At 47.4% G+C, this 27,498-nt stretch overlaps 1 long non-coding RNA gene across 1 annotated transcript in view; it reads right to left on the bottom strand.

The window, feature by feature from the left end:
• Positions 1-26,905, bottom strand: part of LOC137658143 (uncharacterized) — a 42,929-nt gene extending 16,024 nt beyond the window's left edge. The window contains exon 1 of the long non-coding RNA XR_011047259.1: positions 26,730-26,905. This is a non-coding gene — a long non-coding RNA (uncharacterized lncRNA). The remainder of the gene's footprint in view (positions 1-26,729) is intronic.
• Between the last annotated feature and the right edge of the window lie 593 nt (positions 26,906-27,498).

Below are 27,498 nucleotides of genomic sequence, written 5' to 3'. Positions count from 1 at the left end.
TCTGACATATTCTTCTTATCTCCAATAAAATATTTACAAAAAGATATCTCTGGTAACTTCCATGGAGGCGTTGATGATACCTTGAATGGAAGTACCTTATTTCTAATTATATCCAGACTATTTAATAATCGTTTCACCCGAAAGCCATTAAGGTTGAGGAGATTTTGGGTGCAACTCAAAGTATGATGCTTGTCTTACAAGGCTTGCAGTCTGAAAGGCTAGAGTGTTAGGGAGTCTTTGCAATCTAAACCAATACCGAAGAATGGAAGACATTCGGTAAAGGTCTAGAGGTAACTCTCCAGCATCAACAAGGAGACTTGGGATAGGCGAGGTTTTAAAAGCTCCAGTAGACAATCTAATACCTGCATGATGTATCGAATCTAATATTTTTAACCGGCTTGGGGTGGCTGAAGAATATACCTCAACCATAACTAATTTTGGAAAAAATCAAGGCCTTGTATAATTTTAAAATAGTATTGCGGTCTGCCCCCCATGATGTATGGGACAATACTTTTAAGATATTCAGAGCTTCAACACATTTAGCTTTTAGCGCTTTTAGGCGAGAAACCCATGTAAGTCTACAGTCAAATATCAAACCTAAAAATTTGGTTTCCGATACACATGGTATCCGTTGACCTTTTATGTATATATCCGGGTCTGGATGTACTCCCCGGATACGACAAAAATGGACAATGGTAGTTTTACTTGTCGAGAACTTAAATCCATTCATGTCAGCCCACTGGATAATTTTATCAATAGAGAGTTGGATTTTTCTCTCAACCATTGCCATTCTAGTGCCAGCAAATGATATTGAGAGATCATCCACAAATAATGTTGAGAGAACATCCTGGGGAATGGCTGAGGATATCCCATTAATTGCTAGTGCAAAAAGGGTTACACTCAGCACACTACCCTGAGGAACTCCTTCTTCCTGGCACTTACTCTCTGATAGAGTTTCCCCCACTCTCACTTGAAAAACTCTACGTGAAAGAAATGCCTGAATAAATAGTGGCAGCTCTCCTCTCAATCCCAATTCATGAATGGTTTTAAGAATACCATATCTCCATGTGGTATCATATGCCTTTTCAAGGTCAAAAAATACTGTAACATGGTGCTGTTTGGAAGCAAAGGCTTCACAAATAGAAGACTCAAGTCGTATCAACACATCAGTCGATGAGTGCATTTTTCGGAATCCACATTGAATCGGTGATAAAATACCTTTCTTTTCAAGGTACCATATCAGTCTTGCATTGACCATCTTCTCCATGATTTTACATAAACAAGATGTCAATGCAATAGGACGATAGTTTGCTGCTAAAAACTTGTCTTTACCGGGTTTTAAAAAGGCTAAAATAATGGCTAGTTCCCAAACACTTGGGTAACTATGATCATGCCATATTCTATTAATAATGCTTAAAATAAATAGCTTTGTATTAAAATGGACATGTTTAATCATTGCATATGGAATTCCATCGGGTCCAGGGGCTGTATCGTTGCAATGAGCAAGTGCGGAATCAAATTCTCTTTCAGTGAAAGGAGAATTATACGACTTCCCTTCTTATTGCAAAATTTAAAATTTTCTTTTCTTCAGTGCTCCTATACTGGTGACCAGGGGCTCCTTCACACTTGCTGGATACATTTGAAAAATGATTAGCCAGGGCATTGCTAACTTCATTTGCTTCAGTTACATACTGGCCATTCACCTTCAACACTGGTGGTGGGTTGGGGGTGAATTTGCCAGCTATCTTTTTTACTTTCCTCCACACAGAAGATGGTGGTGTTCTACTGTTAATGGAGGAAACAAAAGACATCCATGACTGGCGCCTTGCTTCTTTCATGGCACGACGGAACTGTGCTCTACATTTCTTGTACATAGTTAAATTCTCATCAGTTCTGCGTCTACGCAATCGTGTTAAGAGATCTTCTTGTGGCTCTGTGGAGTGCAGTTAGTTCTGAAGACCACCACGGGACTGGTCGTCGTTTGAATAACCCTGTTGTTTTGGGAATTGAATTGACTCCTGCTGTATGAAGAGTTCCATTCAGTAGGTCTATGGCATCATCAACACTTTCAAACTGTTCTGCTCTCCCTTCGATTTCGCTTAGCTCGGAAAATTTAACCCAGTCTGCCTTGTCTAGATTCCAACGTGGCGATCTTTGCAAAGGCGGACCCTTGTTGGTGTTTATAATGATTGGTGCATGATCACTAGTATGCCAATCATCTAATGTCCTCCAATCAAAATCAAGAAGGCAGTTAGAGCTTGCAATTGAAAGGTCAATGCATGACAAAGTACCTGTCTGAACATGGAAGTGTGTGGGCTCTCCTGTATTAAGGAGTCCCACATCCTCATTCTCCACAATTGATGAGATAATATTGCCCCTTGTGTTGGCCAAAACATCACCCCATAAAGGATGTCTACCATTCATATCTCCCAGTAAGAGAAAAGGTTGAGGGAGTTGTTGAATGACCTCTGCTAAATCATCATATAAAATATTATCATTTGGAGGTAAGTACAGAGAGCATATTGTATATTTTCTCCCTATATCAATTTGTACAACAACTGCCTGCAGGGTTGTACGTATAGACATGGGTATTTGGGGAACATCTCGACGAATGTACATGAGACTTCCGCCATGGCTCCCTGCTTGTTGATTATATGGTGTTCTATAGCTAACATACTCTCGAGGACTAGGAGTGTTAGAATCAAGCATACTTTCCTGTAGACATACAATTATGGGGGATTGCTCGTGAATTAGGAGCTTTAGTTCTTCATATTTCGCCCTCAAACCCTGACAGTTCCATTGCAAAATGGAGGAAAAAACTATGGTTTATTTTTTGGAAGAGCTTTTAGATGAAGTCTTCCAATTAGCAATTTTTGATCTGATGCTATTTCCCGGTGGTTTTATTAGAGAGGGTCTTGATAAATATGGTTTTTTGTTTGTGCTTTTCTTGTTGTCCTTCTGATCCAATTGTTGAGGGGGATGGTGGACCTCAACTTGAATTTCTGATTTATTTAAATTGTCTTCTGGGTGATCAGAAACATCAACAGACAAAACATCATATTTATTTGATGTCATAACTCTAATATTTCTTATGAAAGGGGGTGAGGGAGATGGAGGTCTCTCTCTTTTCCTATTTGTAGGTGGTGAGGATCTACCAGGTTTTTGCACCTTCCCTACCACAGGTGCACCTGGTAACTTTGTTTCGGGTGGAACCTCCATCAAATCAGGCAAGGACATGGCCTGAGAGAGGTTAGTACTATTGCTGGTAATGGGGGATGAAGTTTGTATAGAAGTGGGCAGTGTCGCAGTTTTAATACACAGTGGCAAAGCCTTGGAAGGCAATATGCTTACCTTGTCACGTAAAACTTTACTATCATTAGATGATGTATTTCTTTTCTTGGAATTACTGGCAGCACTATGTGGGTTCGATGACTCCTGTGGTATATTTTCTCTTGATTTCAGTGCCTTTGCATAGCTGTTTGGTTTTTTCAGTAGTCTTTTGGCATGTCCTACACTTATGTGTTCAACACTGGATTTGTTGAGGGCTGCTTCTTCAAACTTATAAATCTCACAGCTCCTGTCAGTTGACTTATGGTTTGAATTGCAATTCAAACAGCTGGGCTCAAGTGTACACTCTCCATGATAAGGACTGGCACAGATGCAACACATTTTTTCATTTTTACAAACTTTAGAAGGATGTCCAAATTTGAAACATTTGAAGAATTGTAAGGGCTTTTGTTTAAAAGGTCAAACTTTTATTCTTTCATTTTCAATATCGATGTGGAAAGGCACATCAGCATCCTGGAAAGTAAGGATAATCATTGACGTCCCAGGAATCTTATGCACTTTCCACACTGTTAATGGGCACATGGCTAGTATTTCCTCTTCTGTAAATTCATACAGATCTTTATTGAAGACTACTCCCCTTCCGTAACTAAAGTTTAGGTGGGGTTTGACATCTAACATATCCTCATCACTGCTTGTCATAAGGTTAGACAGTATTACTGATTGCGTGTATGATTTTGCATGGATTAGGAAGCTATTTTTCCCAAAGCGAGATATATCACCTGGTGCAATGGTTCCTACCTTTTTCTGAATTAGATTTCTAATTTTAAAATAATTCCCATTACTCCCTTTAGGCTCAGCAACAAGCCACATTGGTGGTTTTGGCTTTCTTTGGGGGAGCATAGTTAAATCGATATCTTTCTCAAACCAGTCAGCAGGTCTATATACATCCAAACTGTTTGGTATCTTATCACATAGGGCACCCATGACATTTAAGTTATTAATTTTGATATCATTGATGTTACATATTGCGTTGAATGCTTCTTCATGATTGTTTTAAGTTATCCATGAATGCCATTTTTCATTTTCAAGTTTCATTCTAATTTCTTTTATCACTCCATAGCATCTAAATGCTTTATATATCATATCATAATCAGTATTTATTGGAATTTAGGTAACATGAAGGATTCGGAGTTTCCGTTTGTTACCCGACTTAATTGGGTTTAAAACATGAGTAGAGGGGTCCTTTTTTGTTCCTAGGTCGTCAACAGAATTTTCCTTAATTGAATTAGCAGAGGTCGTCAACAGTGCCGGGGGAGAGTCAGCGTATCCAGGGGATGGGGGTTCGTTACTTAAAGACTCCATTAGACGAGAGAGAGAGAGAAAAGGGTTAGTTTGATGTACCTACTCGAGAACGTTAGGCCATCACACATCAGAAAGGAAATTTGCACTCTCCACTATCGGCACAATGAGAGTATACTTCCCAGATGGTCCACTCCATACCCTACCCGAAGGATAGCATCAAAACAGATATAGAGGCACAGGTGTAAGCTGAACCCGCCTGTTAGGACTGAGACCAAGAAATTATGGAATCATCCTCCCCATATCTGTAATGACGGGTTTCCGGCCAAAAGCCAAGAGTCCTACCCCAAGCATCGGATCCCCCTGGATTCCGAAGACCCAACACTTGAGAATAGTTCCGCCAAAAAGGTCCAAACCATCTTCGGGATGGCTGAAATCATCCAATACTCTCACATATAGCTTTGAGTGCAAACACCTCCCAACCGTGACACCTCCTCCCACTCATCAAAGCAGGCAGCAATAAAGGATGTATGAACATCCCCGCCGGGGCTACAATAGATGTAGAAACATCCAAGCCATAGGTAAAAAAAAAAAAAAAAAAATAAAAAAAAAAAAAAAAAAAAAAATATATATATATATGTACATAATATATAAACATATAAAAAGGGAAATTTTTCTCATAGAGTTTGGAAAGCAAGACGAAAGAAAGTTCATGAAATTAGGATAAGGTCGAAGTAATATTGAGAAAAAGAAAAAGGTGAAAGAGAAATTTAGATTCGAACTGGGGGAGCAATTTCCCCAAGTTCGAGAGCCCTCTTGCCCGTCACCAAGTTTCAGCACAGGAATGAAATGCCGTGCTGAAGCTCAATGACTTCATCAAGGCATTCTCTCATTAAGAGGGCGGGCTCCAAGGAACAGCCTGCTGAAAATCATTCGGAAATAAGTCCGCCAATACCGCAAGTAATCTTAACAGATCCGCCTCATGAAGAGTTTCTTGTGTCTCCTCCTCTGAGATCTCTTCCAAAGGATTGGCGATTTCCGATGTTGAACGAGTGAAGGGGGGGGATCACAAGCCTCGTCCTGCTTGCGTGCGTCATGCATGCGTGTAGCATGTTGCGAGGGAGCGTCATGCTTGCGTGCGTCATGCTTGCATCCAGCATGCTGCGAGGGAGCGTCACGATCCTTGTCACCTCCTGTCACACGTCCACCTTGCTGCGAGGGAGCGTCTATGAGCGCTGCAACTTGCGGTGATTCCCCGTCTTGCTGTCCTAACTCCGGTCTTATCCCGACTTCTGGCGACAAGAAGTCCAATATCATGACGCCTGGCATCACGTTATTCCAATGCTAGACGGTCGGAACTATGACGTTCGCGATCTTGACGCTCGGAACTATGACGTTCGCGATCTCGACGTTCGGTTTCATGACGTCCGAGGCTCTTACTCCTCTAGCAGGAAGGGAAAAACTTAAGACGCCAGCCTTGTCTGTGAGCTGCGTCATCCAACACCGAAGATAACACTTCGTGCGTCCTGGGAAGCGTCAACAGGTACGCTCGAAGGGACGACTGCTCGGGGGCTAAAGCCTCTCGCCTCCCTTCACCCGTCGACATTCCTTCTCCCAGGGGTTGGGGAGCATGGAAGAGGTTCAGGGCTAGGAGAACGACAAGACCGAGCAGCCGCACCCTCCACTGCACTGATTTAAGCACAAACTAGCACTTTTAATTCTTTCACATCAGACCATACTTTAGACCTGCCCACTGCGAGAGATTCTACTCTTACGCAAAGGGCTAGAATGAGAATTCAATAGACTATACGATTAATATTAGTATTCCCAATATCGAAATATTAAATAACGATACAAAGTATTGTGGAACTGTAACGATCGTCATGAGTACAGTACTACGTAGCGTAAATTGACTGTACGCTAGATTAATCTCTGATAATAGATCGATGTAGTAGTAGTAGTAAAAGATTGCCCAGCCAATACTGCTGGACACGGGCTTTTGCGTTGGCAGCCCGTCAAAGATCGACGATTAACTAAAGAAAGTATACTGTACTAATAGGACAAAAATTTACTTAAAAATAATATATTTCCCTTACATTATCAAAATTAAATACTTATGCTTTGTAAGTTATTATTTTCTTTACATTCCTAGCAAGAAAAAGAAATGAATATGACAAATTCGTAGATAATTTGTATTTTTCCTAACTATACAAACTTTAGCTATTTACAAGGGGGTAATTACTTCGGCCTAGCTGAATGACGAGCCATAAAGTTTTAACGAGGGTTTCCTACCCCGCCGCTAGTTAGCAGGGGGTAGGGAGGGGTAGCTAGCTACCCCTCCCCCCCCCACACACACCGGTGAATACTTCACTTTACTTAGAGGTAGGACTTATCTTGGGGGACAGGGCTGGCGGGCACATAACTGTAAATAGCTAAGGTTTGTATAGTTAGGAAAAATACAAATTATCTACGAATTTGTCATTTGTTCCGTAACTGAAATACAAACCACGCTATTTACATGGGGTGACTTAACCCTTAGGAAGGGTGCTAAGTCCCCTGCCATACTGGCTTTGGCTTGCCCGGGGGCCCCGAACCCGAGTTTAAAAGAACTCGAGGGTAAAAGGGGCCCCTGCTCCTCGCAGGCAGTTATGAGACTGATGCGACCTACGTAAGTTGTGTGTGAAGGTGAGCAGTGACTCGTCCTAGGAAGTTGACCTGGAGTTCTTCAGATGGAAATCTAGGCTAGGACTCTCCCAATACCACCTCGTCATATATGGGGACATGACAGTATTACAACTTAATACTAGGTACACAAGGGAGCATGGTTTACCTGCAGAGGTTGAGGTCAGCTATGCGGAGACCAGGATGCTGTTTTTCTCCAAGGGAGGAGAGGATGAAGAAAAGAAAAGGGCCAGACAGATCTTTTCGTTCACACAGACTAAAACCGGGTAACAATGCCCTCAACCTTCTGCTACTTGTCCAATAAGGAGCCTGAGGTTAGACCAGCTGTTGTGCAGCCACCACAGGGATGATAGAGAACGTATCGAGCCTCCTGTGTGTCACGTCTTCCCGGTAGTGGGCCGTGAAGGTGGTCTGACGCTTCCACACCCCAGCTTGCAGGACCTGCGTCACCGAAAAGTTCTTCTTGAAGGCCAAGGACGTAGCCACGCCACTGACGTCATGCACTCTAGGGCGACGTGACGGAGGAGGGTCAGGATTCAAGGCCAGGTGGATTACCTTACGAATCCAGGCCGAGATGGTATTCCTGGTGACCCTCCTCTTCGTCTCCCCGGTGCTCACGAACAAAGCTCGCACCTGGGGGCGGACTGCAGCTGTTCTTTTAAGATACAACCTCAGACTACTGACTGGGCACAGTAGGAGGTGGTCTGGGTCATCTGTTACAGAACGGAGACTCGAAACCTGGAAGGAGTTGAACCTTGGGTCCGGCACTCCCGGGTTTTGAGTCTTGGCAACAAACTCAGGGACGAACCTGAACGTTACCTCCCCCCATCCCCTTGAATGGGCGACGTCGTAGGAGAGACCATGAAGTTCGCTGACTCGCTTGGCCGAGGCCAAAGCTAGCAGGAACACCGTCTTCCAGGTAAAGTGGCGATCAGAAGCCTGGCGTAATGGTTCGTAGGGAGGTCTCTTAAGGGACCTGAGAACTCGAACCACGTTCCAAGGAGGAGGTCTCACTTCCGACTGAGGGCAGGTAAGCTCATAACTCCGTATGAGAAGAGACAGTTCCAGCGAGGAGGAAATGTCCATTCCTTTGAGACTGAAGGCTGAACGATAGCCTTTCACTGCCGAGACTGAAAGGCGCATTTCTTCCCGCAGATAAATGAGGAACTCCGCTATTGCTGGTAAAGTGGCAACGAGGGGAGAGATACCCCTTCCACGGCACCAACCACAGAAAACTCGCCACTTCGCCTGGTAGACTCCTGCGGATGACTTGCGCAGGTGGCCAGACATCCTTTCCCCAACTTGAGAAAATCCTCTCTGTGAAAAGATGCTGGATAGTCTCCAGGCGTGAAGTCGAAGCGAAGCTATGGCTTTGTGGTAGATGTTGGCATGTTGTTGTTTGAGTAGCTCGCGACGTGGAGGGAGCTCCCTCGGGATCTCCGTGAGGAGCAGCAGAAGGTCCGGGAACCACTCTGCATGATGCCATAGCGGAGCTATCAAGGTCATTGAGAGATTGACCGATATTCTAGTCTTGTTGAGTACCCTCCTCATCAGACAGAACGGGGGGTAAAGGCGTACACATCGACGTTGTCCCACCGTTGTTGGAAGGCATCTTGCCAGAGAGCCTTGGGGTCCGGGACTGGGGAGCAGTACAGCGGGAGCTTGGTGTTCAGCGCCATAGCGAACAGATCCACCGTCGGGGAACCCCACAAAGTCAGGACTTTGTTGGCTATCTGAGGATCCAAAGACCACTTGGTACTCACTATCTGTGTCGCTCTGCTCAGACTGTCGGCGAGCACATTCCTTTTACTGTACCTGGAATGAAGCGAGCCGCTAGTGCAATCGAGTGGACTTCGGACCATCTCAGGATCTCTACTGCAAGATTGGATAGCTGTACCGAAAAGGTACCTCCCTGCTTGTTGATATAAGCCACGACCGTGGTGTTGTCGCTCATCACCACCACCGAGTGGCCCGCCAGGACTCGGTGGAACTTCTGATGTGCCAGGTATACGGCCTTCATTTCTAGCAGGTTTATGTGAAGGTACTTTTCTGATTCTGACCACAGGCCTGAGGTCCTGTGGCTCTGAACGTGGGCCCCCCAACCTTTGTTTGATGCGTCCGAAAACAGCATCAAATCCGGGGAAGGGACGAGAGGATCCTCTCCCTTTTGTAGGTTCTCGTCTGCCACCCACCAACTGAGGTCCGCTCAATCCGCAGATCCCATGGGGATCGGGATGTCCGGGGAGTCGAGTCCTTGACTCCACCGAGACTTGAGTCGCCACTGGAGGGATCTCATTCTGAGGCGGCTGTTGGGAACGAGACGGGTCAGGGAGGAGAGATGACCGAGGAGACGAAGCCACGATTGGGCTGGGAGTTCCTCTCGATTGAGGAAAGATTTCGCAACCTCCCTCAGCCTTGCTATCCTTTCGTCTGATGGGAAGGCTTTGTGGAGATTGGTGTCTATGACCATGCCTAGATATACCAGTTTCTGAGAGGGCTGCAGGGAGGACTTCGAGATTTACCACGATCCCCAGATCCTGGCAAACTTCAAGGAGTCTGTCTCGGTGGCGAAGAAGGGTTGCCTCCGAGTCTGCTAGGATCAGCCAGTCGTCCAGATAACGAAGGAGACAAGATGCCGATCCTGTGAGCCCATGAAGAGATGGTGAAAACACTGGTGAACACCTGAAGAGCTGTGGAGACACCGAAACACAGCACCTTGAACTGGTAGATCTTGTTGTCTAGGCAAAATCTCAGGTACTTCCTTGAAGACGGATGGATTGGGATCTGGAAGTACGCGTCCTTCAGGTCCAGTGTGCACATGAAGTTTCGCGGTCTTACTGCAAGTCTGACCGTGTCTGCCGTCTCCATGCTGAACGGAGTCTGCTTGACAAACCTGTTCGAGAGGTCGATGACTGGTCTCCAGCCTCCAGACGCCTTTCTCACAAGAAAGAGTCGACTGTAGAAGCCTGGGGACCCGTCTACGACATCCTGGAGAGCGTCTTTCTCCAACATGGTCTGGACTTCGGCCCGGAGGGACTGCCCTTTTGCCGATCCCATGGCAAAAGAGCTCAACGACACTGGGTTCGCTGTCAGGGGAGGTAGAGAGGCTGTGAACGGGACGCGATAACCTAGAGAGATCACGGAGATCGTCCAGGCATCCGCCCCGAGTTGCTGCCACCTTGTCGCTTAACTCTGAAGGCATCCCCCCACTGGTGGACATGCAGGGGGATTGCCAACCCTAGCGCTTCCGGCCTCGGCTGGTACCTCTAAGGTTTTTGCCTCCCCTGGAGGACTTCTTGCCCCTCCTGCTCTTGGCAGGAAAGGGCTTAGACACCTTGGGCTTCGCTGCGGTGGTCGTCTTCTTTGTGTCCTTCGCAGGACGGGGCTGCTGGACTGCTGGAGGCTTGTAGGGCCTCGATGAGGGCCTCGATGTCAGGGCCCTATGGATGAGGGAATCCTGGTTGGATTTCCTACACCTCTCGGCAGTGAGCTCCACGTCCTTAGGCTCAAACAGGCTCTTACCGAGAACGGAAGAGTGTCTGAGCCTGCTAGACTCCGCACTGGGTACCTTGTGATGGAACCTCTCGGCCACAGCGTCCCGACGCTTGAGGATCGTGTTGGCCCACAAGCTCGAGACTTGGTAGGACAGAAACTCAATGGTCCGTGTGCCCGAGAGAAGAAAGGTTTCCAGCGCCTTCCTGGTGCTTTCTTTGGAGAGCTCCTCGGACCGCATCAGGATGCCCAGAGACCCCAGCCAGATGTCGAACCACGAAGTCGCCTGCATGGTGCACTTGGTGACCTTCTCCTGGCTCAGGATCTCAGTGGCTGAGAAGGACACGTGCCGGTTGGAGTCTCTCTCAAGAGGGACTCCCACGGTGAGTTATTCCACGGAGTGGTGTAAGGTAAGACTCAGATTCCTCGAGGATCTCGAAGTACCTCCTCTGATGGACTCGAGGAGGAGGGAGGAGCTTATTACCGGCACTCGATCTGCTGGAGGAGGCAAGCTGGCCCTCGACCTTGTCCCTGGCACTCTTCATCCCTTGAGACCAGGGCAAAGCTGCACTGGCCCTTCACGAGGTGGGACATCAGGGTCTGGGATCCCATTAAGGTTCCTCATGAGGGTCAGGACTTGCCAGAACGCGTGTTCTGACTCGAAGGACTTGCAGCGAAGTCTCCCGTCCCCAGTGGCTCTTCCTGGGGGGACACGTGGACATCCTCGACGGCTCTAGACGGTTCCTGCCTGATCCTTGCTGACGATTTGGGAATCGTAGTCCTTAGGCTCCCTCCTGGGTGGGATACAGGACTCGAGAAGCGAAGGAGGCAGGTCCTTCTCCACCTGTGGACGAGAAGACCTCTCGGGCAGAGGAGGAACCTCCCCCATTGGTGCGATGGGGGAGTGTTCCGGCTCATCCGACTCTCCTGAGGAGGGGTAATACTCCTCCGCAGGGGAGGACGAGGTCTGAGGGGGAGTAGGAGCCTTGCGTAAGGATCTGCGCGGAGACAGAATAGGCCTCGGAGGAGGATCCACGGGAGAGACTCCTCTCTTCCTCTTCAGGGGAGAGGAAACTGCTGCTGGATCGTACCCCAAATCAGAGAGGGCTGGCTTAATCGCCTGCACAAGGGCTCTGACTAGGGTGCCGAACCAGGGCTGCTGTCTGACACCCCCTCTGGAGGGAAGGGGATCGAGGGATCCCTAGGAGTCGACAGACGAGGGTTCGCCTGCAGGGCTGAAAAAGAAAAAACCCCTAGACCTGTCCGGGGAGCGCCCCTCCTCTGGCGAGCGCGCTGGTCTGCGCTTGCGGGGAGGGGAACGCGACGAGGAAGGGTCCACCTGGCGGCGTTCGCGCTGGGGCTCGTAAATCGGGCCCTGATTTGGGTCGCGCGTGAATGGATGGCGCGATACTGGAAACTCGCGCATCCGCGGGGCCGGGCGCAGCTGGAGCGGGAACATGGTGGCAAAGGCCGCGTAGGCGATGGCGTAGGCGTGCGGCGATCAGGAGCTGGAGCAGGAGGAGGCCGAACGCGCGGGCACAGCCCTGAAGGGCGCGAGATAACGGGGGCGCCTGAGCGCATGTCCGGAAGAACCGGCTGAGGGCGCGTTAGCGCTGGAGCCTGGGGGCGAGATGGTTGGCGCCGGTCGGATAAGACCGGCATACTCGCCTGTGGGCGCGCTGGTCGCGCCGGCGATCGTGGGCGCGCATCAGAATGCAGTCGCACCGGAGTGCGTCGTTGCAGCGGCCGCGCGGGGCGTGCCATTGTAAGAGGGCGCTGTGGTGTTCGTTGATGGGCAACCTTAGTTGTCCTAAATACAGGAACGGGGCGTGTAGCAGGAACAGGGCGCGTTACTGGAGCGTCGTGCGCTATTGTATCAGGTGCAAGCTCGTGCGGTCTAGAGGGAGAGCCCAGAGGAGGCCGTGAGCACCCGTGCGCTAACTTGGGAGCCTCTTGGGCGACGCACTGAGATGTAGCGATGCGTGGTAGCATTGGCGAGCGCGTGGGCGCTGGTGCTGGAACTATGCGCGTCTCCCTAGGTGGGCGCGATGAGTCCAAAGCAACGCGCCGAGCGCGTGGGCGCAGGCGCTGGAACCGCGCGTGGGTGCGTGTCGTGCTTTTCCCACGATGGGCACGACGAGTCCGCAGGAACCTGTGGACGCCTGTGCGCCAACTCAGGAACCTCCTGGACCGCGCGCAATGAAACAGGAACTGGGGGGTGCCGAGGCGCTGGAGGGCGCGTGGGCGCAGGTAGGCGCTGGAGGGCGCGTATGCGCAGGTGAGCGCAGGAGCGCCATGTCAGGAACGGGGCGCGTATGTGCAGGTGAGCGCTATATCAGGAACTGGCCGCGTGTGCGCAGGTGAGCGCGGGGGCGGGGGCGTGGGCGTGGGCGCGCAGGGGGACCCTGGCGCGTAACAGGAACGGGGGCGCAAATGCCTAAGGGTGAGCGCCGAGGCGCTAAGTCAGGAACAGCAGCAACATCGGCAGACGGGTGCTCAGGCGGTGCCTGGCGCTTGGGGGCGAGACGCAGTTTTGCGCTCAAGTCCCTGCAGCCCCGAATGGCCTAAAGACTGCGCAGTGGCAGTATCAGGTGGCATGTCAAACGCATCAGGAGCTTTAGAGGTAGATGGTCTGGGCGACAGGTCACAATGTCCCGAAGGACGACCATCCTCCGAAGGGGATCGCGAACGATCCCTAGAGGTGTCTAGGTTGGTAGCTGGCAGGACAGGAGAACGGCGAGTCGTCTCCTCCGCAGAGGACTGTGGTGACGACGAGCCGAAGAGGCGCCTCTTAACCCCTTTGAAGGGGGAAGGAAGGCCTCTACGGCGAAGGGGAGGACAACCCTTCCGCCTTATACACCCACGAGGGGCCGTGGGATCACCAGGCTGACCATCGATGGGCCTCCGAAGAGTAGTCTCTGTTAGTGAACTCCCCCGAGAGGGAGAATCACCGGCAGGAGAGACCGTGGGACTAAGCTCCTTCCTCGAAGGATGTTCGGAGGGGGAGTCAGAGCCTTCAGCTACCTCAGCCACAGGAACGGGCGTTTGGTTAGACCCACGGGATGTTTCCGTCACAACAACGTCAACCACAGACAGAGAATCTATCTCCGCTGAAGTTGGCGATTGTTTGACGGCCGCACCCAGTTTGATCATGTCAAACAGAGCTTCCTTGGAGGGCGAACCCTGCAGCCCCAAGGAAGCCCAAAGCTGAAAAAGATCATTATTAGATACAAATTCCTCCTGGGGGGGGCAGCCGCCTCGCTATGGGAGGCAACGACCTCACCCTCACCCTGGGATCGGTTAACAGCATTACGGTCTATGCTACCACTCGCCGGCCTCTCTGAAAAGGCCACTCGAGTGGGAGCTTCGGAGGAGGAAAGGGCGGCAGAAGTAGTAGTCTTGGGATTTTCTATCTTCCGAGATACCTCCGAAGGAGAAAGATCCCTTTTAGCCTCCTTCTTACGTCGCCGGACAAACCTCTCCCACTGGGAGGTAGACCACTCCCTACACTCAATACACACGTTAGACCTATCACACCGTTGGCCCCTACACTGAGGGCATAAGGAGTGAGGATCCGTGTCCACGGCCGACATAAAGGTACCACAAGGGCGGCCAGATAGTCCAGGGCACGTACGCATGATGAGAAATAAAGGCCAACTTCACACACACACTGAAAAGAGAAAGCAAACAAAATTATGGCAGTCAAAAACGAGGAAAGCGCAGACAGGTCTGACGTCTCTCCGAGCCAAAAGTAAAGTGAAGTATTCACCGGTGTGTGTGAGGGGGGAGGGGTAGCTAGCTACCCCTCCCTACCCCCCCGCCAACTAGCGGCGGGGTAGGAAACCCTCGTTAAAACTTTATGGCTTGTCATTCAGCTATGCCGAAGTAATTACCCCCATGTAAATAGCGTGGTTTGTATTTCAGTTACGGAACAATTACATATTTGCAAGTCATTCTAGTAGAGTTTACGTCACATGATTTGTGACGTCGTAGTGCTGGCAGAATGATTTCCTTCGTCATTCTTCGTAGAGTTTGCATCACATGATTTGTGATGTCATATTGCTGGCAGAATGATTTCCTTCAAGTCATTCTTCCTAGAGTTTACGTCACATGATTTGTGACGTCATAGTGCTGGCGGAATGATTTCCTTCCACCATCTTGTCTTTAAGAGTTGGTTCGTTAGTCCTATCCCTATCAAGCTTAAGAACATAGCGATCATATTCCAAAAGTACACACATGCCCTCTGCATTTCTACATACTGTGTGGGGATCAAGAGCAGCTTTAGGAAGCCGGTCTTGCAACCCTTCACACAAAATCTAACAACAGAGGCAGACATCTTGAAAAACCAGAAAACAAGTGAAAATAAACTGTCCAAGTTGGACCAACAAAATCTATCTTATTCGTGTGAAAAAGAAAGGAAAATCCAATATCAGTGAAAGCCATCAACCAAAAAAAAAAAGCAATAGGTACTTCACCAATTTGTAGTTAAAGCAAACCCAAACAAAGTAGAGCAAATTTCCAACGTGTTGCTAGAACGACGGCAGGGAATTTCTGAGGACAAATGGGAATGGTTCCAGGTACCTGGATAGAGGGAGCACAGGTATGATCACCTGGCCACCTATTGGCGATTGCAGCGAATTTTTAATTTCTACCGTGCGCGCGACGAATCGGCGGCATAAAGCTATATATATGTAAGTACCAGGGAAGTTAGGTATTTAAAAATACCTTTTCTTTCATTTTGCTTTCTTCAAATTTCATGTAAGAGCAAATTCTTTGGTTCACCCAATAAGAATCAAAACATGGTTTCCTCAAACTGCTGATTCATCAAGATTTATGAAGGACAGCTACATTGGAAAATTGCTCTGATTGATATACAGTAATCGACTACTGTAGTTGCAATCTTTGGAATAAAGCAGATATTCCTATGTAAATTACTTTGGAAATACAATATCTACAACAGTCGATTCCCAAAAAGTTTATATTCGAACACTTATGAATCTTCCATGATAAGATGATGAAACTTAATACCATTCAATGCCCTGAACATTGGGATTTTCATGAAAGGATTAACATGTAGTCTCAAATTACTACAAATTGATATAAAAATATGGCCGCTAAATACATAACCTTAAATAATGAGAGTATCTATTAACATTATCGCTTGATAAAAATGAGTAAATTACTTTTACCTAGGAATTAATGAAAAAAAAAATTAAAAACAGTTGGTACAGTATCTACATAAAGGGTGATATCCAAAGGGTTGTCTAAGTTGCCTTTCGTTAACTTTAAAAAAAGTAATTATAACTTCAAACGATGACTTTATAAAATCTAAGCATCTCTATAGTAATTGTATTAGTGACCATCATAGAACTACTATAATAAGACAATTCATAATAATCACTGCAAAACAGCAGCAAATAAGGAACGCCTACCCTCTGCAGCAGCTCAACCTCGACTACCGTACGGGAAAAGACCTTCCATCTGACGGGCGCCATAAACTTCTCAAGTATTGTAATCTATGTGGATTAGCAGTGCATGCGGTTAGCAAATCACTACCGTCCGAACATTCTTCCACACAGTGTGTGCAAAGGGCCTCATTTATCTACACTGATTTCATAACCGCACGGTTGCAACAGCACTGTTTCAATCCGCTTGTGCGAAGCGACCTTAGCCTTCTTCACGGTTCGACCACTTAAGTTCTCTTCATTGGGAAGATGACCAGTCGCAGTACACTTTACAAGGAGAATCCATGGAATACCTATGTCTTCTGCATACTGTATAGGACAATGGGGACGAGAATCAACGTCTATATGGCTTATGAGTGCCGAAAGGTCTGGCCTCTACACCAGGGCATGTAGGAATTATCACTTACCTGAACTTCACACTCATACTAGAAAAGTGAAAACACAAAGCACTAAGAATGGTGAAGTCAATAACAAAAGTCTGTACTGTACATGACTACAATAAAAAACATGACAAATTTAAAAGTAACTTGTAGGCTAATTCTCCTAACAATAAAACCCTGTAGCTATCTATGGGGATTATACTTTCGGCAAAGTTGGAAGACTAGCTATAAAAACTTGAAAGAGAAGTATAACTACCGGCCCACTAGTTAGTGAGGGGGATAGTGGGGGTAACCTGTTACCCCTTTCACTCACACATCAGTGCTGCCTTCTCTCTTTTGATTGCAGGCAAGACTTCACTGGGGGGTCAGGTGATGGCAGGAAAATTTGTATAAATACCTATATCGCTAGGAAAAATACAAGTTATTTTCATATTTGTCATTTGGTCTGGCAATAAATACAAACCCTTCCGCTATTTATAGGGATGACTCGCCCATTTAGAGGGATTATCCCATTTCGTGCTGTGAGTCTCATTTTACACGTGCATCGCCTATTTCGTTCCAAACCCTACATAACACCACATTAAATCTGGCTAGTACAGTGGTAACGTGTTTGCCTCGCATTCGCGTGGAAAGAGATCGATCCCCGCCCAGGGCCGTGAGTTTAAGCTGTTTACTGGGGAGGCTACTGCTGTGGTAGGGCACCACAGTGGGGGGTTGGGCTTGCCCGGCTGACGTTCTGGTGAGCATCTATTCTGATGGAACTGGAACTGAAACCAGACACCTTTAACCTTTAATAAAGCTACAGTATAACCACAATGAAATACTGTATAACCAAATACATTTGAACCATTCAATATGTCTGAGCTAACTGGTAATACCTGTAAATTAAGTAGTTATTGGAACGTCGTGTAATAATAAAAGGAAAATAATACAATACATACAGTGCAATACTGTACATATACAAAATATTAAGTACCATGTGTACTGTGCTATAAGTTAGCCCTACTATAGAAGAGTTACATTTTCTATTGTGCAAAACAATTTTCTTAACTTTTTTTAATGGGTGACAATTTCATTCTTGGCTTGGCTGGCAAATCTCTTTTCTTAACATGAAAATTTTTTGAAATGCTGGTCAAACAAATATTTGCATCTCATTTCGCAGCTTGAAAGTTTCGTAAACAGATTCTTTCACGGAGAGGTATGACTGTAATACCTCAAACTGCTCACTGAGCAAAGTAACATTTGATCTGGATCATCGGTAACAGAACAATGACTCCCAATCTGAAGGGCACAAATCTATTATCCACTACTCCAAGATTTTGAGTCTTGGCAATAATCAGGGACGAGGCAAAGTTTTAATTCCCCTCATCCCTTTGAAAGGTCGACGTCGTTAGATAGACCATGATGTTCACTGATCCTCTTGGCCGAGGCCAAGAGTGAGGTGGCGATCTGTTGCCTGGCGTAATGGTTCGTAGGGAGCACCCTTCAGAGACTGAAGGACATTAACCATGTTCCATGAAGGAGGTCTAACTTCCATCTGGGGGAAAGTAAGCGCATAACTTCATAAGAGAGAACTCGCACAAAAAGGAAATAACGCCTTTCAGTCTAAACCTTTAACCGCTGAGACCAAGAGAAACTTTTCCTCTCAAAGGTAAACGAGGAACTCCACTATTGTTGGAATACAGTAGTGGCATGAAGGGGAGAGAGATCCCTTCCACATAACCAACCATAGAAGACAGTCCATTTAACCTGGTAGACTGAAGCCAAGATCTTCACAGGTATCTACACATCCTCTTTGTAACGGGTTGCGAAAAGCCTCTCAGAGAGGAGGTGCTGGATATTCTTCAGGCGTGAAAACGAAGCGAAGCTACCGCCTTGTGAAAAATGTTCACGTATGGCTGTTTGAGTAGATCATGTCGTGGAAGAGTTTTCTCAGGATTTCTGTCAAGAGTTGTAGAAGGCAAGGGAACCACTATGTGTGATACCATAGCGGAGCTATGAGTCATGGATAGATAGTTGGATTCTCTAGTATTATTGAACACCCTTCTCATCAGAAAGAACAGGGGATAGGCGTAATCATCGATGCTGTTCCACTGTTTTTAGAATACGCCTTGCCAGAGAGCCTTCCGATCCGGGACTGGAGAGTAGTACAGCGGAAGTCACAAGTTCAGGGACGTCGCGAAAAAATCCGCAGTTGGCGGACCCCACAAAGTCAGGACTTAGTTGGCTATAAAATGATTCAAAGACCACTCGAACCCCACAATCCAAGCTGCTCTACTCAGATTGTCCGTGAGCAAATTCTGCTAGCCTGGATTGAAGAGAGCTGATAGGGACACAGAGTTGTCTTCTGTCCACCTTAGCATCTCCACAGCTGGATGACAAGGAGGCTGCGAAAAGGTACTGCCTTTTTTTTTTTTACCGAAGCCACTACTGTGGTGGTATTGCGGTATTGCACATCAGCACTAGAGTGACCTGCCAAGAGCTGCTGGAACTGTTGGGAGGGCCAGGAAGGGTGCCCTCATCTCCATAGAGATTTGTGCGCTGGTACCTTACGGATTCGGACCAAAGTCCAGAGACCGTGTGGTGCAGCATTTGGATCACTGTTCTTTCGATGCATCCGAAAAGATCATCAATTCTGGGGGAGGTACGAGAAGGTCAGTCCCTCTGCGGAGGTTCTCGTCTGCTGCTCTAGTCCCACGGGGACTAATGTATCTGGGGAGTCGCTGTGCCAACTCCACCTGGATTTTAGCCGCCACTGGAGATCAAATTCTGAGGCAGCTGTTGGGCAGGAGACAGACCAGGGATGGCAGGTGACCTAAGAGATGCAACAACTATTTGGCTGGTAGCTTTCTCATCTGAGGATGGGGCTTGCTACCTTCCTCAGCCTCTGTACCCTGTCATCTGGAGGGAAGACTATCAGAAGTTTGATGTCAACGATCATACCGAGGTACAGTACACCAGTCTTTGAGAGGGGAGCAGGGATGACTTCTCGAGATTTACCACGATCCACAGATCCTGGCAAAACACGAGTAGTCTGTCTCTGTGTTGAAGAAGGGTCACCACCAGGTCTGCTAGGATCAGCCAATCATCAAGGTTTCTTAGGAGACAGATGCTGATCCTGTGCGCCGGAACAAAGGAAAATTATCCAACACCTGGAGGTGAATCTCCAGGCAGTAGTTTCTGCTTCCCATCTACAAGCTAAGCTCAAGTTGAAGGTCAACATTGAGTGTTGCCAGTGAAACGTAGCCGAAGCTCATTTCTGGCTTCACCCCATAGAGATTACCTGAGAAGTCATTCCGAGGAGTTCTTGTCAGCAACTGCTCAGCACACCCGCCTAAAACGAGCGAACGTCGGGCGAGCAGCAGAACACAAGGCCAAAGACCTCTTGCTACCTTGCCTTGCTTGGGGAACCCTTGAACCCCAAGGAAGGCACTGAAAAAAAAAAAAATACTTTTTATTAAGCTTAAGGCCAGTAGCTTTCAATCTTAAAACCGGTTAGAAGGTTTGACAGAAGAAAAAATGGTACATCTTTCCTCTACCGAGACTAATTTAAAAGTGACGATTGATTGCTAGTGCTGGTAGGAGTGGGGGCTAGCATACCATGCTCCTCCCCCACTAACTAGAGGTGGGTAATAATACCTTATAAGAAAAAGCTTAACAGCTAGTTTCAGCTTCGCCGAAATAAATAATCTACAGTAGAGACCGGAAGGTTTGTATGCTGCACTGGATCAAATATAAATTTAGATTCGTTCAATAGGCCACAAACCTAACACACTCCACCTAACCTAACCGAGTTCAGTAGTTCATATGTCATAGACCGTGACTGGGGGCAAGCCCACTAGAACACAGACAGTAACTACATCGGGGGTCCTCAAAGTAAACCACAAATAATGGTTTACATTAGATGCAGATACATGCAAACCATAGGATGTAAACAAAGAAAAGAGAAATAACTCAGGCGTATAGAATGACAATATTTTGTGTAATTTTTTTTATTTATGTGTCCGAGAGAAAAATGTATAAAAGAGAAAAGATTAGTTTTACCTTTATTTCGATTTCCATAAATTTTCCAAACCCAAAAACACTATTTCCCACAGGGTGGCCCACCATTACTGTGGGATATATTAGGGGGTATCTTATCAACTATTGATTTGCCACAGAAATAAAGGTCATTTCGAAGTAAACTGTTGTTTTACAATGTAAAACTCATATCTTTACAGTATTAGTATTGTAAGGACATCACTTCCTCCGTCGTCCAGCAATTTCACCAAATTCTCTACGGTATTTTATTTAAATTCTCCTTTCGCCACACTGTGGCTAACTGTATATATTTATTCCACTCCCTCAGAGATACAATTTCATGTATTTATTATTTCATTACCTATTTCTATTGACTTGTAATTCAAGTGTTTTTGCGTGTGTAAAAACACACATATTTTGGCAGTTAGTTCAAGCCGAATTGGCGCCTGCGCGCATGCTACTTTTCCGTACGCACCCTGTATTATATTCCCACGTATGTTTGAATACTGTCAGTTGTCGTTGGTGAAGCTTGTCTCACTGTCCTTACAACTAGTGCCCCCGGAGTTGTAGTAGCATCAGCGGTTTTGGCTTTGCCATTAACGGACTTATTACGGCCGTGCTACCTTCTTTTACTCCGTTACCTTAGGCGTGAGCTTCGGCCTTTGGTGATCCCACACCTCGGGGCATATAAGGCAGTAGGATGAGCTTAACCGACATATCAACTTCCCACCTCTTCGCCGACTGACCACAATGGCGGATTCAACCCGTCCATCACGCCCAACGGCCTCGCCTCCACACCCAAAGTCAAACTGCCGCCGTTTCCTCAACACAACACCGCTTCCTGGTTCCTGAGAGCGGACGTACTCTTCCGAGTCGCTAAGCTCAGCAACTCCTGCACCAAGGCCGACACCGTTCTCACCTCCATCCCAGAGGAGGTATTCAACAAGATTTCCCCATGGCTCGACGCCCAGGCTGGCCAAGAGAACGAAACTCATCGGTATCTACTCTATTCGTTTCAGCAAGGGCACAAAGTCCCGGACCTCGCCGGCAAACCCATGGGTGACACCTCTCCTGTCGAGGAATGGGATGAGTTAACCGGCCTGCTAATGCTCCCCGAAACCGACAGCGCGAGATTAGCCTATCTCGTGAGATTTTCCTTCGACGCCTACCGCAGGACGTAAGGGCCCAATTGACAGACGCCGACACACTTCCGATGATCGAACTCCTGTCGAAGGCTCAGAAGCTCCACGAGGCCTCCAAAGCATCTCGCCTCAGGGCATCATCAGTACCGTCTTCGTTCTCCTCCTTCAGCTGCTCTTCCATAGGCTCTTCAGCAACGGCTCCTGACGACGACGACGAGATCAACGTTCTAGCAAGAAGGAAACCACCACAACCGACACGTCCGAACCCTAGGCCTAACCCAGCATGGTGCTTCTACCACCAACAGTTCGGCAGCGCCGCCAAGAAATGTAGAGCTCCGTGCAACTTCCCTAGAAGATGACGCCAGAAGAGACCACCTACCACCATCGCAGCTGCAGGAAACCAAAACAAGAATGGTTTCTATATCCTCCACACCGTCTCCAACCGTAGACTCATGGTCGACACTGGCGCTATGCAGTCAACGTTCCCGCCGTCACAAGCCGACCTAGACCGTGGTCCCAGCAAAGACGCCCCCTCACTCGTCGCTGCCAACGGATCTTCCATACGGTGTTATGGGACCAGGACCCTCAGGATATCTATCATGGACCGTTCGTATTCCTGGCCCTTCGCCATCGCTGACATCAGTCGCCCCCTCCTCGGTGCAGATTTCCTCGCTCACCACGGACTACTTGTTGACGTTGCTGGGAAACGCCTCATCGACACAGGAACCTGCCAGTCCGGCGCCCTAAGAGCCGACCTCCTGCAAGAATTTCCAGACGTTTTCAAGCCCGAGCTCCGACACTCGCCGGGATCCCCCTCCAAGCACGGGATCTACCACCACATCACAACAACGGGACCTCCTACTCACGCCAAATTCCGCCGCCTCCCGCCCCAGAAGCTGAAGGACGCCAAACGCGCCTTTGAGGACATGGAACGCATGGGTATCTGTAAGAAAACATCGAGCCCCTGGGCATCTCCCCTACACATGGTAAAGAAGCCTGACGGGACCTGGAGACCTTGCGGGGACTACAGACTCCTCAACCTCATCACAACGCCCGACCACTACCCCCTGCCCAACATGCAAGACCTGACGAATGCGTTGCATGGCGCGAAATACTTCACCAAGATGGACCTTCTCAAGTCTTACTTCCAGGTCCCAGTATTTCTGGAGGAGATTCCGAAAACTGCCATTGTGACACCGTTCGGATCCTATACCTTCGGTCTACGCAATGTGGGGGCGACCTTCCAACGACTAATGGATAGCATCCTGAGCGACCTACCATTCTGCGTCTGCTACGTCGACGACATCCTGATATTCTCAAAGACCAAGGAGGAACACCGGAGGCACTCCGCGCCGTCCTCAAACGCCTACAGGAGAATGGCCTGGTCATACGTTTCGACAAATGCACGTTCGGCGCGGAAGGAGTGGACTTTCTCGGTCAACGCGTATCCTCGTGCGGGGTAAAACCCATGACAACCAAGGTGGACGCCATCAGAAAGTTCCCGGTACCTACGACCACCCGCCAACTTCATGAGTTCCTGGGGATGGTCAATTACTACAGGCGCTTTATCCCCAACGTCACACAGACCCTGACACCCCTCGACGACGTCCTGATGGGAACGGCGAAGAAACTTGAGTGGGGTTTTCCCCAACAAAACGCATTCACCCGGACAAAGGACGCCCTCGCAAAAGCCACCACCCTGGCTTATTTCGACAATAACTCACCCCTGCGACTGACGACCGACGCCAGCAACGTCGCCTGTGGGGGTGTTCTGGAACAGCTCGTCAATGGTTCTCCTCGACCGCTGGCATTCTTCAGCAGGAAATTGAAACCCGCCGAAACAAGATACTGTACGGCACCTTCGACAGCAAACTCCTCACCGTCTACCTCGCCGTCCGCCACTTCAGGCACATCCTGGAGGGCACACCCTTCACAATCGCGACGGACCATCAACCCCTCGTACACGCCTTCACAAAATCGACAGACGCATGGTCCTCCCGACAACGTCATCTCGCAGCAATCGCCGAATTCGGGTGCACCATAAGCTACGCTCACGGAAAGAAAAACCCAGTCGCGGACGCCCTTTCAAGGATTGAAATCGACGTAATCCACCTGGGAATCGATTACGCCAACCTCGCATCCGAGCAGCGCACCGACCAAGAGGCACAGGATCACCTGACGGGGCCATCCGTGCTCAAGATAACTGCGATTCCCCTCGGGCCAGCAGGAGTAACTATCCTCTGCGACACCAGCACCGGCCGCCCACGTCCCTGGATTCCAGCTTCCTGCAGAAGAAAAATATTCGACATCATCCATGGACTTTCACACCCCTCGGGACGCACCACTGCTAGCCTTCTGTCTGAAAAGTTCGTCTGGCCAGGGATAAAAAAGGAAGCCCGGAAATGGGCAAAGACATGCATCAACTGCCAATCAAGCAAAATCAGCCGCCACACCGAATCGGGGATAGGCGATTTTCCCCAACCGAAAAGGCGTTTCGGTCACATACATATCGATGCCGCGAGACCGTTGCCGCCTTCGGGATCTGCTCGCTACCTTCTGACAATCATCGATCGCTCCACGAGGTGGTTGGAAGCATCGCCGATGACCGAAACTACGACCCAAGCATGCGCCGAAGCCCTTTTGTCAAGCTGGGTGAGCAAATTTGGCGTTCCTGATGACATCACGACAGACAGAGGCCCCGCTTTCCTATCGGAGATATGGCTCGCTCTGGCAAACCTGATGGGAACGACTCTCCACAACACCACGGCATACAGCCCCGCAGCAAACGGCATGGTCGAACGAACTCATCGCACCCTTAAGGCGTCCTTGATGGCGAGCTGCACCGACGGGGACTGGAAATCCCGACTTCCTTGGGTACTCCTCGGCCTTCGCACCGCCCCTCGCGCAGATGGCGAGCCATCGCCCGCCGAAAAGGTTTACGGAGAGGCGCTCGCAGTCCCCGGCGAATTCTTTACCACATCAACCAACGACACGCAGCTGGATCATCTTAGGGACATCGCTAGGATATTCAGGCCATGTCTTAAAACTTACCAGGACAGAACTAAGCATTTCAAGCCAAAGAACCTGGATGACTGCGGGTATGTTTTTGTCCGTGTCGACGCTCATCGACAGCCGCTAACCAGACCTTATCGAGGCCCCTACCAAGTAATCAAGAAAACTACGAAAGCCTTCCTTCTCGACGTGCATGGCCAAGAAGACTGGGTCTCAATAGACCGCGTGAAACCGGCGTTTCTCGAAGGGAGCGACACTGCCTCCGCAGGACCTGGCAGATCCAGAGTGCCACCTCAAAACAAGGCGCCTAATAAGAAGAAAAGCAACAAACGACGACAAGAGGTAGCGATCCATACACCAGCCGCCGACGCGCCCCTCCGTTCAAGAACAACAGGAACCCTCCGACGCCCGAAACAATACAAAGATTAGTCTCATCACCCCTCTACGCCGCCTGATGTCTTGGGGGGGGGGAGTACTTGTAAGGACATCACTTCCTCCGTCGTCCAGCAATTTCACCGAATTCTCTACTGTATTTTATTTAAATTCTCCTTTCGCCACACTGTGGCTAACTGTATATATTTATTCCGCTCCCTCAGAGCTACAATTTCATGTACAGTATTTATTATTTCATTACCCATTTCTATTGACTTACAATTCAAGTATATGTGCGTGTATAAAATCACACATTTTGGCGGTTAGTTCGAGCCGAATTGGCACTTGCGCGCATGCTACTTTTCCGTTCGCATACTGTATTATATTCCCACGTATGTGTGAATAAACTGTCAGTTGTCGTTAGTGAAGCTTGTCTCACTGTCCTTACAGTATACTTTTTCCCAGAATTGTTCTATAACAAAATTATAGCTACGGACGGGAAAACATTTCAAACAGAAAATGTGTTCTCCGAGAAAATAATGTATAGAAAAGAAGTTTTGTTTTACCATTATACTCCGTTTTTCCAACCCAAAACCCCGGGCTCCCGCTGGGGGTCCCTCATTATCAGTGGATATAGATACATATGTTTTTTCCTAATTATTTATTTGCGGTAAAATTTAAGAATCATTATCGGAGAAAACTGGCGTTTTTCTATGGGTAAAAGTTGTTTTTATAAGGAAAGCTTTTCCCGTCTATTATAAAAACAACACTTGTGCACATTATAGTGCAAATAACAAGCAACAGGCATGATTGCATTGTGGCCATAGTACTAATATACACAACAGATGGGGCACAATCGAACGACGGTATTGTAAGTAGAGTTGATTTGCCCTTAGTAGGAACTGATGAATTAGGGTAAGTTAATGGGTACGGTTAGGTTAAACAGCAACGTAATATTACAATATTTATGCGTTCCTGTCAAGAAATCCTGATTTGTCACTGGTCCCACAATCTTGCTCTCAAGGGAGTCCTACACCTAAAATTACTTATTTTCCATATAAAAGACCAATCAAATTGGAAGCACATATAATGTAATTCTTAATTTAATATGAATCAAAACCAGGCGTACCAATATAGTTTTAATGTTCCTAATGCAGACCAAGGACCAATCGGTAACCGTTAGTAGCTTGCAGTTGTCCTGGGAATAGCAGTTTTTCCCGCATTTGAAAACCAAATTGTAATGCAAGAGCCTAAAAATATCAATGGAGCCTTTATATTATTGTTTATTACAATGAATTTGTAAAAGTGCAAAGACAAACTCCAAACGGTCAGAGAATAGTCTAGGCCTAGTGGGCTATACCTTTATGATTTTGTGATGAAAAAGTTGGAAATTTAGTTTAAAACGATGAAAATGTTGACAATTTAAATCAAAGCCTTTCTATGAATGGACCATAGTGGGTCTGACAAGAATAAGTTACTCACAAGAAAACTAAAATGTCTACACTAGCCTAGGCTTCCATGGTGGTTAAGAAGCCATTTTAAGGAAGTGACAAAGTGTGCACATACATTACGCTTACCATCATCCCAGAGTTTCCCCGTTTTAAGCTGAGCACTAAGCTCAATGGCTATATCTTCAAGACAACTCATTCTGTTGATCAAACGGAAACTGCTGAACAATTACACGGCAAGTCTTCTACCTACGCAATCACTGGGAATATTGAAGAAAGAACCGCCAAATCTTTTTCCACAGCGAACCGCCCACCAGTGTTGCCAGATGGCTTAGTATAAAAATCCCCAAAATTCATGGTAAAAAATTCCCAAAACAACCTAAATATCCACATTTCCATAAATATATTCTCTTCTGTCTTGATCACGTAGGCTTTACTAATATAGAAATTACTCACTTTACTTCATATAAGCGCAAGCAAATTAATTGCAACAATATAAAGGTTTACTAGTCTTTGTTTCTTCATAGAAACTTGTACAGAATATCCCCATCAGACACCCCAAATCTAGGAATAAATTCCTATACCTGGCAACACTGCTGCCAACGACATTGAACAAACTTTACTACAATTACCAAGTATTTCAGTAATTTCTAACAATACTATAAATTCTTAGTTTATCAGTTAGCAGCATATTTACTTCATATCAATCATTAGTTGATTAATGTAAAGAAGGCTTATTGGATTTTTTTTAAATAGACAAAAATCATTGGTACATGCAAAAATATCGATAAAATAACTGGCTGGTAGGTAACCAGCGGGAATTTTCAAAATTCGCTGAAAAGCCTTCAAACTTTAAAAAGTAATATTATTCAATTGAAATACACATTTTGTCATCTAT

Source organism: Palaemon carinicauda, chromosome 19, assembly GCF_036898095.1.
Source record: "Palaemon carinicauda isolate YSFRI2023 chromosome 19, ASM3689809v2, whole genome shotgun sequence".
NCBI lineage: Eukaryota > Metazoa > Arthropoda > Malacostraca > Decapoda > Palaemonidae > Palaemon > Palaemon carinicauda.
Note: the sequence above shows the minus strand (reverse complement) of the source record. Positions and strands in the feature narration are given on the sequence as shown.